General features: G+C 39.8%; 1 non-coding gene across 1 annotated transcript; it reads left to right on the forward strand.

Annotated features, from left to right (window-relative positions):
- Positions 1-8,547: 8,547 nt before the first annotated feature.
- TRNAG-UCC (transfer RNA glycine (anticodon UCC)) lies at positions 8,548-8,620 on the forward strand. Its single transcript has one exon. It is a non-coding gene; the product is annotated as a tRNA-Gly (tRNA).
- Positions 8,621-10,079: the final 1,459 nt, after the last annotated feature.

Consider the following 10,079-nt stretch of genomic DNA (forward strand, 5'->3'; position numbering starts at 1 on the left):
TGATAGTGAAGTTTTATATATGAAGATATACATGCACCATCATAAAAACGAACAATATTTCAGCTTACATAATCTTTCTTTGATTGAAGATGCTTTTATACTTACTTAGTTTCCAATTACTTTTTTAACCTGTGCTCACAAACTTACAAATACCTTTTCCTCGTTCCTGTAAAGCCATGAACATATGCTCCAAACTCTGTCAGTTGAAACAAAATGTGGGGCAACTGTTTAGAGTGACAAGTCCTTCTTTGGACAGCTGAGGTTCTCATCATTAGCTAATTAAGTTTGTATCAGGTCAACCTCTTTGGGTTGCAAAAAATAGAAACTGCTTTGAGAAAAAAAGAAATCCACTGGCACAGAAGTTAAGTGTAGAGGGCTGGTTTCAGACACAGTGGGATGAAGGCACTCAAATGATGTCACCAGAACCTGGTATCCCTTCATCGCTCAGATTTGCTTTCTGATTTGTGTTAGCTTTCTTTTAAAATGGGGTCTCTCTACAAAGTCACAAAATGATAACAGTTCCAACACACACACACACACTCTCTCTCTCGTGCGCGTTCTCTCTCTCCCTCGCACCTCCTACCAGCCGAAGAAAGTCAAGGATCTGTCTACGACTGGCTCAAATTGCTCACACGCACAATCCCGAACCAACTATTGTTACCAACGGTGTATGAGCTATCTACTGTTGTGTAACAAATTATACCCCAAAACTTGGCAGCTTAAAAGAACATGCATTTATTATCTCAAAGTTTCAGTGGGTCAAGGATCCAAGCAAGGCTTGACAAGGCCCTCCAGCCCAGGGTTTCTCACAGGCTGCAGTCAAGGTGTTGGCCAGGGCTCGAGTAACCTCGAGGTTCAGATGGAGCAGGATCCACTCCCAGAATCACCCATCGGTGCAGGCAGGATTCAGTTCCTTCTGGGCTGTTGGGCTGAGGGCCTTGTTTCTTCATTGGCCATCAGGCAGAGGCTATGCACTGTTTTTTGTTACATCACCCTCTCCTAAGGGCAGTTCATAATAGGGCAGGTTTCATCAGAACAAGCAAATGTGAAAGAGACAGATGGAATTCACAATCTTCAATCCTAATCTTGGAAGTAACATCCCATCACTTTTGCTGTATTTTATTCATTAGTAGCAGGTTCTGGGCCAGCTCACACTCAAGGGGAAGGAATTACACAAAGAGTGAATATTAGGAGTTGGGGATCATGGGAGCCATTCCAGAAGCTCCTACCACAAAGGGTAATGACATTTTCTGATCAGTTTAAATATGAATTTTCCATGTTACAATATAGGCTTTATTAACAATTGTTTTAGTCTGCATAATAATTCATTGAGTGGATACATCAAAGCTTATTTAACTTTAATTTATTAAACTGAGTTGTTTACAAGTTTTTAAATTTTCTTTGCTATTGCAGATACAACTGTGGTTCATCCTTTAAAAAAAATCACTTGATAATCATATCTAGGAAAAACCAAACTCAAATGCTCACAGGGGCATGGGAATTCTATCCCTAAAGGAATAGTGTCCACTCAGGCCGGCTTCCTGTTAACATGTGGGAACATGAACACAGTATTAACAGAACTCCTGCTTTTTCAAGAAAAATAGGAAATTCATACTTGTATGTGAAGTGTCCTATTGACTCCATTAAAAAGAAAATATACCTGAACAAGTGTGTGGGCCAAACAAAACTAATCTGCGGGCTGAATGTGTTACACTGGCTACCAGTTTGAGATTATGACCTAAGAGTTATACTTCTGAAATCAACCCTAAAGAGAAAAAAAAAAAACAGGAAATGGCAAAACTGTGGAGACAATAAAAAGATCACTGGTTGCCAGGGGTTAAAAGGAAGGGCGTAATGAATCAGCATAGCACTGAGGAGTTTTAGGGCAGTGAAACTATTCCGTATGATACTATAATGGTGGATACATGTCGTTATACATTTATCAAAACCCATAGAACGTACAACACCATGAGTGAACCCTGATGCAAACTATGGACTTTGGGTAATGATGATGTGTGTAGGCTCATGGACTGCAGCAAATGTGACTGATAATGGGGTAGGCTATGGGTTTGTGAGGGCAGAGTGTTTATGAGAAATTTCTGTACCTTCCATTCAATTTTGCTATGAACCTTAAACTGCTGTAAAAAATAAAGTCTATAAAAAAAACAGGAAATAAAATTCTTTAAGAATCACAGCTATGTAAAAGAAATAAGTATAAAGTTATACCAATCAGTGTCTATTGGAAAGAAATACATTTACAGACCTTTGAGGGGTGGGGTTATATATTTGTTTTTTCTCTCAGTCTATTTCCCAAATCTTTTTCAATGAGCAAATGGTACAGGCAGTCCTCACTTCGCATAGAAATGTGGGACTATAAAAATGACTATGCAAGCTGAAACTGTGCCAACTGATATTAATAATCAGTGGTAAACATTCCAGCCATACCATGACCTTTAAAAATGTTGATCAAAACATTAAAACTGTCTTACTGTCAGTTCTAAACACACAGGGAAATGAAAAAAATAGTACAACTAAAATTTATTTAGTACACTATATTTTCATCATTAGAAACATTGAGAATTAAAGTATTTCTTTCTTTGTGAAAGCTTATCAAGTAGTCTGAATACTACTGTTCTTTTCATTGTATAACTTGCGATACAAAGAGAACATCTTTTCCATGCCTTGGTGAATTTTCAAACTTAATCCTAAGCTTGGATCAGCTTCTAATATTTTGGCATTAGTACTTTCAATGCCGTGAACTATCTCCGAGAGTTCCTAAATGTGAAGATTTTTGCCAGCATCACTTCCTCTGGGACATCTTCAACCTTCTTGTCATGACCGTTTTCCTCATTTATTGATAAGTTTGCATCCACTATATTCCTCTGGCTGCACACCTACGGTCTCCCATAGCAGCAGAATCAACATTCCCATGGTCAGCTATTTCTCTGATAATTCCATTTATGTTCATTGAGAATATCGCTTCCAGCATCTCTTTTTCTTCCATTGTTGCACTTATATATTTGTTGACCAATTCCTTCTTTGACTGCTCACTTTTATGAAATGCCATGGGGGTTTATCACGGGGAGACAAGGAGGCAACACAACCACACACTTTGCTGTCTGTGTGTGGACTGAACACAGATGCACAGGGACCAGTCACAGACAGACTGGGGAAGGGACGTGATGGGTCACGGCTAGGCGTGCACATCTGCTGTTCATGTAGCGATTCGTGGGCTGAAGAGCCAGCTATGAAGTTTGTATTTTATGCAGTTATTCAGTTAATATACCATGTTATTCAAAATTGAATCATGTTTGGGGAGAACTGGTGTTATTTAACTAAAACATGGTACCTGAAATTAATGTGTAGCAGAACCATGCAAAACAAGGACTGCTGGTACTTCAATATTGGAAAAATTAACTTTATTATAAAAGAAAACTATCCCATGTTCCCTTGTTTGGTCACAGGCAGACTCAAGGACTAAAGATAGACTACCGAAAAAGATACACTGCTGGTTGAGCTCCATTGATTTATGACCCTGGAGACCTCACAGAACATGTTGTAATGCTATTTTGTTCAGACTCCCTGTGAATAGGTACATCTGGAGACATATATATTTATGGAAAATGATAAATATCTTTTCTCCCCTACCTTATGTCTAAGTAGGTCATGTTGGCAATATTTTGAGTACCTATTACATTTCATCCAATGTATTTTCAAGAGCATGTTAAATGTAGCTGTAGGACGCACATGGGTGGTGACAATGAACACCTCCCACCTCAAAATCCTGTAAATATGATTGTTCTTTGAGAGTTAGACTGGGAAACTAGAACATCATAGATCAAAGCAGTGAAATGCAAAGTCAACTTAGAACTGTAATTTTGAAAGCAATTTGATGTCCTTAATAGATGCAAAATGGATAAAATTCAACAATTCTTCATGTTTTTTAAAATACGAGGAACTTGGCAAAATAGCAGTATGAAGGAACTTCTTTAACAAGGTAAACACCAATAGCAAACATCATTCTTAATGCTGAAAATTTAGAAGAATTGTTATCAAAGCTAGCAATACAACTAAAGCATGCCCCAACACTGTTCTAAACACTGTTCTGAAGGTCCTAGCCAATGCATTCAGAAAAGGCAAGCAAATAGGAGCAATAAGGGTCAGAAAGGAAACGATTATCATCATCATTTGCAGCCAACAGTATCATCAGTAAATAAAACTGATATATGATTACAACTAAGAAAAAAGTGTATCCAAGTTGCTAGACATCAGATGGACATATAAAATGTCCTAGGCACTAGAAATAATCAATGAGAAAATTTAAGGAAGTGTCAGTGTGATTCCTAAGTTTGCAAAGCTGGAGATAACCAGATTGAAGGTATTAACACAGATAAGCAACCATGTGGATACTTAGAGGAATAGGTAAGCCATGAATTCAGAGACAATGAGAATCACAGAGGACAGTATCAGTGAAGCCCAAGCAAACTCTATCTTATGACACAGATATCTGATATAACTGTCAAATATGTCATTTCTGTGAAACCAGTTTGTACCTGAAGCCATTACATTTCCTAATCACATATAACTAAATTAGCTGAGGTCACCCCTTTCCTTAAGATTTCAGCAAACTTGTACTGTGCCCTTTGTTTAACAGTCTTTGGAAATCCAATGCTGCTCAACAATTTAAGTTCAACCAATACCAGGCCACAGGCTGAGTCAGAGTTTTTGATCCCATCAGCAAAGAATCCTACCTTTCCAGGAAGGCAGCCTCATACAGGGCCCAAACCCTCTTCTTTCCCTCAAAGTCAAGAACAAGATGCTCATGGATTTCCTGTGAATTACTTGCCACAATTTCCTTTGAGAGAATTCAACCATTTGAGCTGTATCCCCTTACCCCAGAAAAAAAAATCCACGTTCTTGAAAATATTATACATATTTCCAAGAGGTTCACAGACCTCCTGAATCCTATCCAAGAGACTCCAGATTAACCATCCTTGCTCTGCTATGTGTGATGCATCAATGCTCATCACAGTGGTTCAAAGTAAAGAAGCTCATCCCGTCGGCTGCCTGGGTTTATACCTCAGCTTGATCTTTAACCAGCTGTGTGAGCTTGATTATATTATTTAACTTCTCTGGGCCTCGATGTCATCATTTGTAATGGAATCATAATAGTTCTTACCTCATTAGGTAATTATGACAATCAAATGAGACAAGGCAGGGAAAGCTGTTGGCACAGTGCCTGCCACGTGACAAAAGACCAATGGATGTTAGTTATTATTTTATTATTAACTACCCTTTGGCTGCTTTGTCTTTTATTTTGTTAAAGCTTTTGAAGATAAGTATACTTTAGGATCTATACCGAGTTTTTTAACTTCAGCCATATTGATATTTGGAGCCAGACAACTCTTTGTCGCAGGGGATGTCCTGCACATTGAAGGGTGTTTAGCAGTGTCCCCGGACTCTACCCACTAGACGCCAGAAACACCCCACAGTTGCGATGACCAAATATGTGTCCAAACATTTACACATGTTCCCTTGATGGGCAAAATCACCCCTGACTGAGAATCACTGCTCTATGCTGATTATATGGATACGTTGAGATTTTTTTTTTTAATGGCAGAAACAACAGTAATCATACTATTTAAAATGTTACCATTGCTGATGAAAATACAATGAGGCCAAGAAATTTGTATTCAAAATGGAGAAGCGCTCAAAGTGAGGAAGAGGAAGTGACAGTGTGGATGAGGATGGGAATCACAAGGCTCAATACACGTATACGGGTGAAGGTGGTTAATGAGAAACATAGGGGTCATGAAAGATAGAGAGGAAAATAAATTTTGGCAATGGAAGGAATAAATTGGAAACTCTTAAGAGGAAAAAAAGTAGCTTAGCCTGGAGAATACACAACCTTCATAACACCTGGAAGGAGTCAACAGAGACTGAATATGAAAAACAGAAAGGAAATGAGGAAAATTGTTCTATGGATTCCACAGAGGTCAACACCACTGATTCAGGATAAGACAGGACAATTTGATATGGAATTAAAGGGTAGAGTCCAGGGTTAAAAAATCCTTGGAACAGGGCTTCCCTGGTGGCGCAGTGGTTGAGAGTCCACCTGCCGATGCAGGGGACGTGGGTTCGTGCCCCGGTCCGGGAAGATCCCACATGCCGCGGAGTGGCTGGGCCCATGAGCCATGGCCGCTAAGCCTGCGTGTCCGGAGCCTGTGCTCCACAGCAGGAGAGGCCACAACAGTGAGAGGCCCACATACCGCAAAAAAAAAAAAAAAAAAATCCTTGGAACAGAACCATGGCTGATGGTGGGCTTAGACCCTGAGTATCAGCCTTTTAAGAGACTAACATGACATACTCACTCCTGAAACAAATAAAATTCATATCTTGTGTATAGGTAGTCCACATACTGTTGTAAAGTTGTTTTACATTCTGAGAAAATAAGCTTATGGGGGCTCAAAGTCTCTCTGCAAAAAAAGAGCAGCTCAGAGAAGTTAAACATCAGCCCTGATCAAAAGGTGCATCATCTGTGAATGAGACATGTGCCCCTTCCCTTGGGTGGTGGCAGCAGAAACTCAGTTGTCCTTTCAATGTTGATGCTGGTGATATGAATCTACTGAGCTCTTCTGAGCACTTTCCATATGTTGGGTTAAATTTTTCACTTGTCTTAATGCCACTTTATCCCAACAGCAACCTTCGAGATAGCAGCAATTTTGATCCCGCTTTACAGATGAGGAAGCCAAGGTTTGGAAAGGTTCAACTCTCCAAAGCTGCACAGCTTGTAAGCAAGGATTTAATGCCCAGTGGCCCATCTCCAACACTTGTTCTTGTGGCTCCTGTACTGTACTCTCTTGAGGGCACATAGGGAGGGGTGGGATGCTGAATTCACCTTCACTCAATGTGCTCAAAACTAAGGGCTTAATAGACTAATAATACTTGAATAATGTGGCTCTGCTCTGTCAAGCATTTATTTTTATCGCATTAATATTTCATGTTGCAATTGAATGGTGCCCTAAACATGTTAATTGTGCCTCTGAAGAGAAAAACCCAGCAAGGGGAAAAAGTGCTGTGGTTATCTAGATTATCAGCTCACCCTACAATGATGGAAACCAATCCATAGAATATTTATTGCCTATGTGCTGCACTCCACACCAGGTATTCCCATGTAAATTATTTTACTTACACTGACATTAAAAAAAAATTTCCAAGTTGGCATTATTACCTGCATTGTTCAGAGAGCAAACCAGATTAACCCTGCCATCAAGAGAAGGAGCTACGGCTCAAATCAAGCTCCATCAACTCCAGTCTAAGGTTTTCTCCATCAGATCAAAACAAACACATTAAAACCAAGAATCCTATGCTCTGACATCTTTTCCATGTCTCCAAATTTTTTGCCATGTGTGGCCAATTAGCACAGTTGGCTAGAACATGGTGCTAATGAGGCCAAGGTCAGGGGTTCAATTCCCTCATGGGCTGAAACTTGATGCTTCCTTCCCAGAGTCACAGGCTGTGGACTGCACCACAGCTGGCCCCCTCCCATGAGTGTCATATTGGTCATAAAGGCAGTTGAAAAAGTCTTGCTGAATCACGGTAACTCCATCCACACTGTTGGATCAACTCAGAACACAAGCTGTAGTGACAGTGTGATTATAGACATAAATGAAGACCAACATTGTGATTAGTTGAATAAATTAACAATTTTTGCCTACATTCTATAAGTTTTGACTGCACTCTTTATGGATCGATGGAGCTGTGATTTTATTTATAAAAACTCATCTATATTAAGAGAGATGCTAAAATTTCGAGCTGTTGAATGACATGTGCAGTAATACCTCAATTACTTAAACTCATAAGGAAATGAGTTATTTTGTATATGTAAATCATGTTCAGATAATGGAAGTGTCTCCTTAGTACCAAGACATTTTCATATTAGAAATTCTGATGGAAATCTTTCTAAATGGAATCACATTTTCCTGCCTTCCTAAAGAGGAGATATGGGACATAATTTTTCCTAGATGTTATTTACAAAAAGCACAATTTTAAAAAAGTGATTTTTTAATTGAAAATAAGGGGATGGGAAGATAAATCAACCTGGAATGTCAACGTTAATACCAGACAAGGTGAAATTTAAGCTTAAAGTAACAGCAGGATAAAAAGGAAGATAATATAATGATATACGATATATTTTCCAAAGAAAATGCAATAATCACAAACCTATGTGCACCAAGTAATATAACAACTTCACTGAGTCCCAGCTTTTCTGACCTTCTAGCTATTCCTTAAACAGGACAAAGTAATTCCTAATTCAGGGCTTTTGTGGCTACAGTCCCCTCTGCCTAGAACTTACTTCCTCTGGGCTTTGCATTCCCACCTTATTCAGTTCTCTGCCCAAATATCACCCACTGGGTGATGGCTAACCACTCTATCTGATTTGTCACCTAAGAGCCTAAGATTTCAAGTTGTTCAATAACTGATTGCCTATATATATGAGGTCTCATTGCTGTAGGAAAAATTGAAGATACATAGAGCCCGGAGACTTCCCTGGTGGTCCAGTGGTTAAGACAATGCACTTCCAATGCAGGGGGTGCAGGTTCAATCCCTGCTCAGGGAACTAAGATCCCACATGCCACATGGTATGGCAAAAAAAAAAAAAAAAAAAGATACATAGAGCCCTGAATCCACCTACCCTAAATTTCATTAGATTCCTAAGATGTGTCTACTAATATCACAGTCCTCTAAGAAACTGTAATCTTTATTACCAGCCAAGACTTTAGACCTAAAACCACACAGAAGGAATAAGCCCATAGCCTCTCCCTTGGCTTTTCTCAATGGCCTTTTCTCAATGGCCAATCCTGAACTTGGCTATTAAGTTCTTACTACCCTAAGCATGAGAAAAGTCACAGAAAAATGAATGCAATAAAAAATCATAATTCTTCCTGTATTACTCTCCTGTGACAGTTATAAAAAACTACCACAATCTTGATGGCTTAGGACCACAGAAATCTATGCTCTCACCGTTCTAGAGGCCAAAAGTCTGCAATCAAGGTATCAGAAGGGCCACAGTCCCTCCAGAGGCCCTAAGTGAGAATCCATTTCTTACCTCTTCCAGCTTCTGGTGGCTGCCGGCAATTCTGTGGCTTGTGGCCACATAACTTCAGTCTCTGCTCCATCTTCACATCGCCTTCTTCTGTGTTTGTGTGTGTGTACGTGCACATGCGTGTCAAATTCCTTCTCTCTCTCTCTTACAAGGACACTTGCGAGAGCCCACAAGTGGATAATCCAGCATTATCTCATCTCAAGATCCTTAACTTAATCATCTCTGCAAAGATCATTTTTTTCCAAATAAGGTAATGTTTACAGGTTCCAGGAATGTGAACCTGGTATCTTTGGGGCCACCATTCAGCCCACCACACTTTCTAACTCCAGATGCAGATGCTGCATCACTCTTCCCCTGAACCCTACTGTGGTCTTCTAGGTTTTGCAAAGGTAGAAAACTCCTTTATAAAAGGTAGGCATCCCCAAGTCCATCCATGCATAATGGCCATGTGGCATTCTGAGCAGGAGAAACAGTGGAAGGAAGTCAATAAAACAATGACCCTAAGAGTGTGAGCCCTAAGAGGACAAAACATATTTTTTTAAAATGTCTTTTTTCATCATTTGCTCTTCCCACAAAAACTCCAGCCCCAGTGTCTGAGCCACACTGGGGTCTTATCTGATATGAGAGATATGAGAGAACCTCCTCTTCAGGATTGATCTGCAGAGGGGGAGGGCCTAAGATCCACCATTGCAAATCTTCTAATCAAGCCTGGTATCATGTTCAGCTGAACCTACCTGCAGCTTCGGGAACATGCTCCACACTGTGCTCTCAGGGCCACCCAATCCATCAAAGTTGCCATAACTGCCTTGGAAATAATCTTCTGTGAGTGTCGACATCCCCCATACCATTTATTATTCACTCATTTAGCAGATATTTATAGACCACCAACTAGGTGCAAAATTATGTAAGTGCTAAGGTTACAACGGTAAGCAACACCGGACTCGGTCCCTGCCCTCACGGACTTAACCATCTA

Source organism: Mesoplodon densirostris, chromosome 16, assembly GCF_025265405.1.
Source record: "Mesoplodon densirostris isolate mMesDen1 chromosome 16, mMesDen1 primary haplotype, whole genome shotgun sequence".
NCBI classification, from domain to species: domain Eukaryota; kingdom Metazoa; phylum Chordata; class Mammalia; order Artiodactyla; family Ziphiidae; genus Mesoplodon; species Mesoplodon densirostris.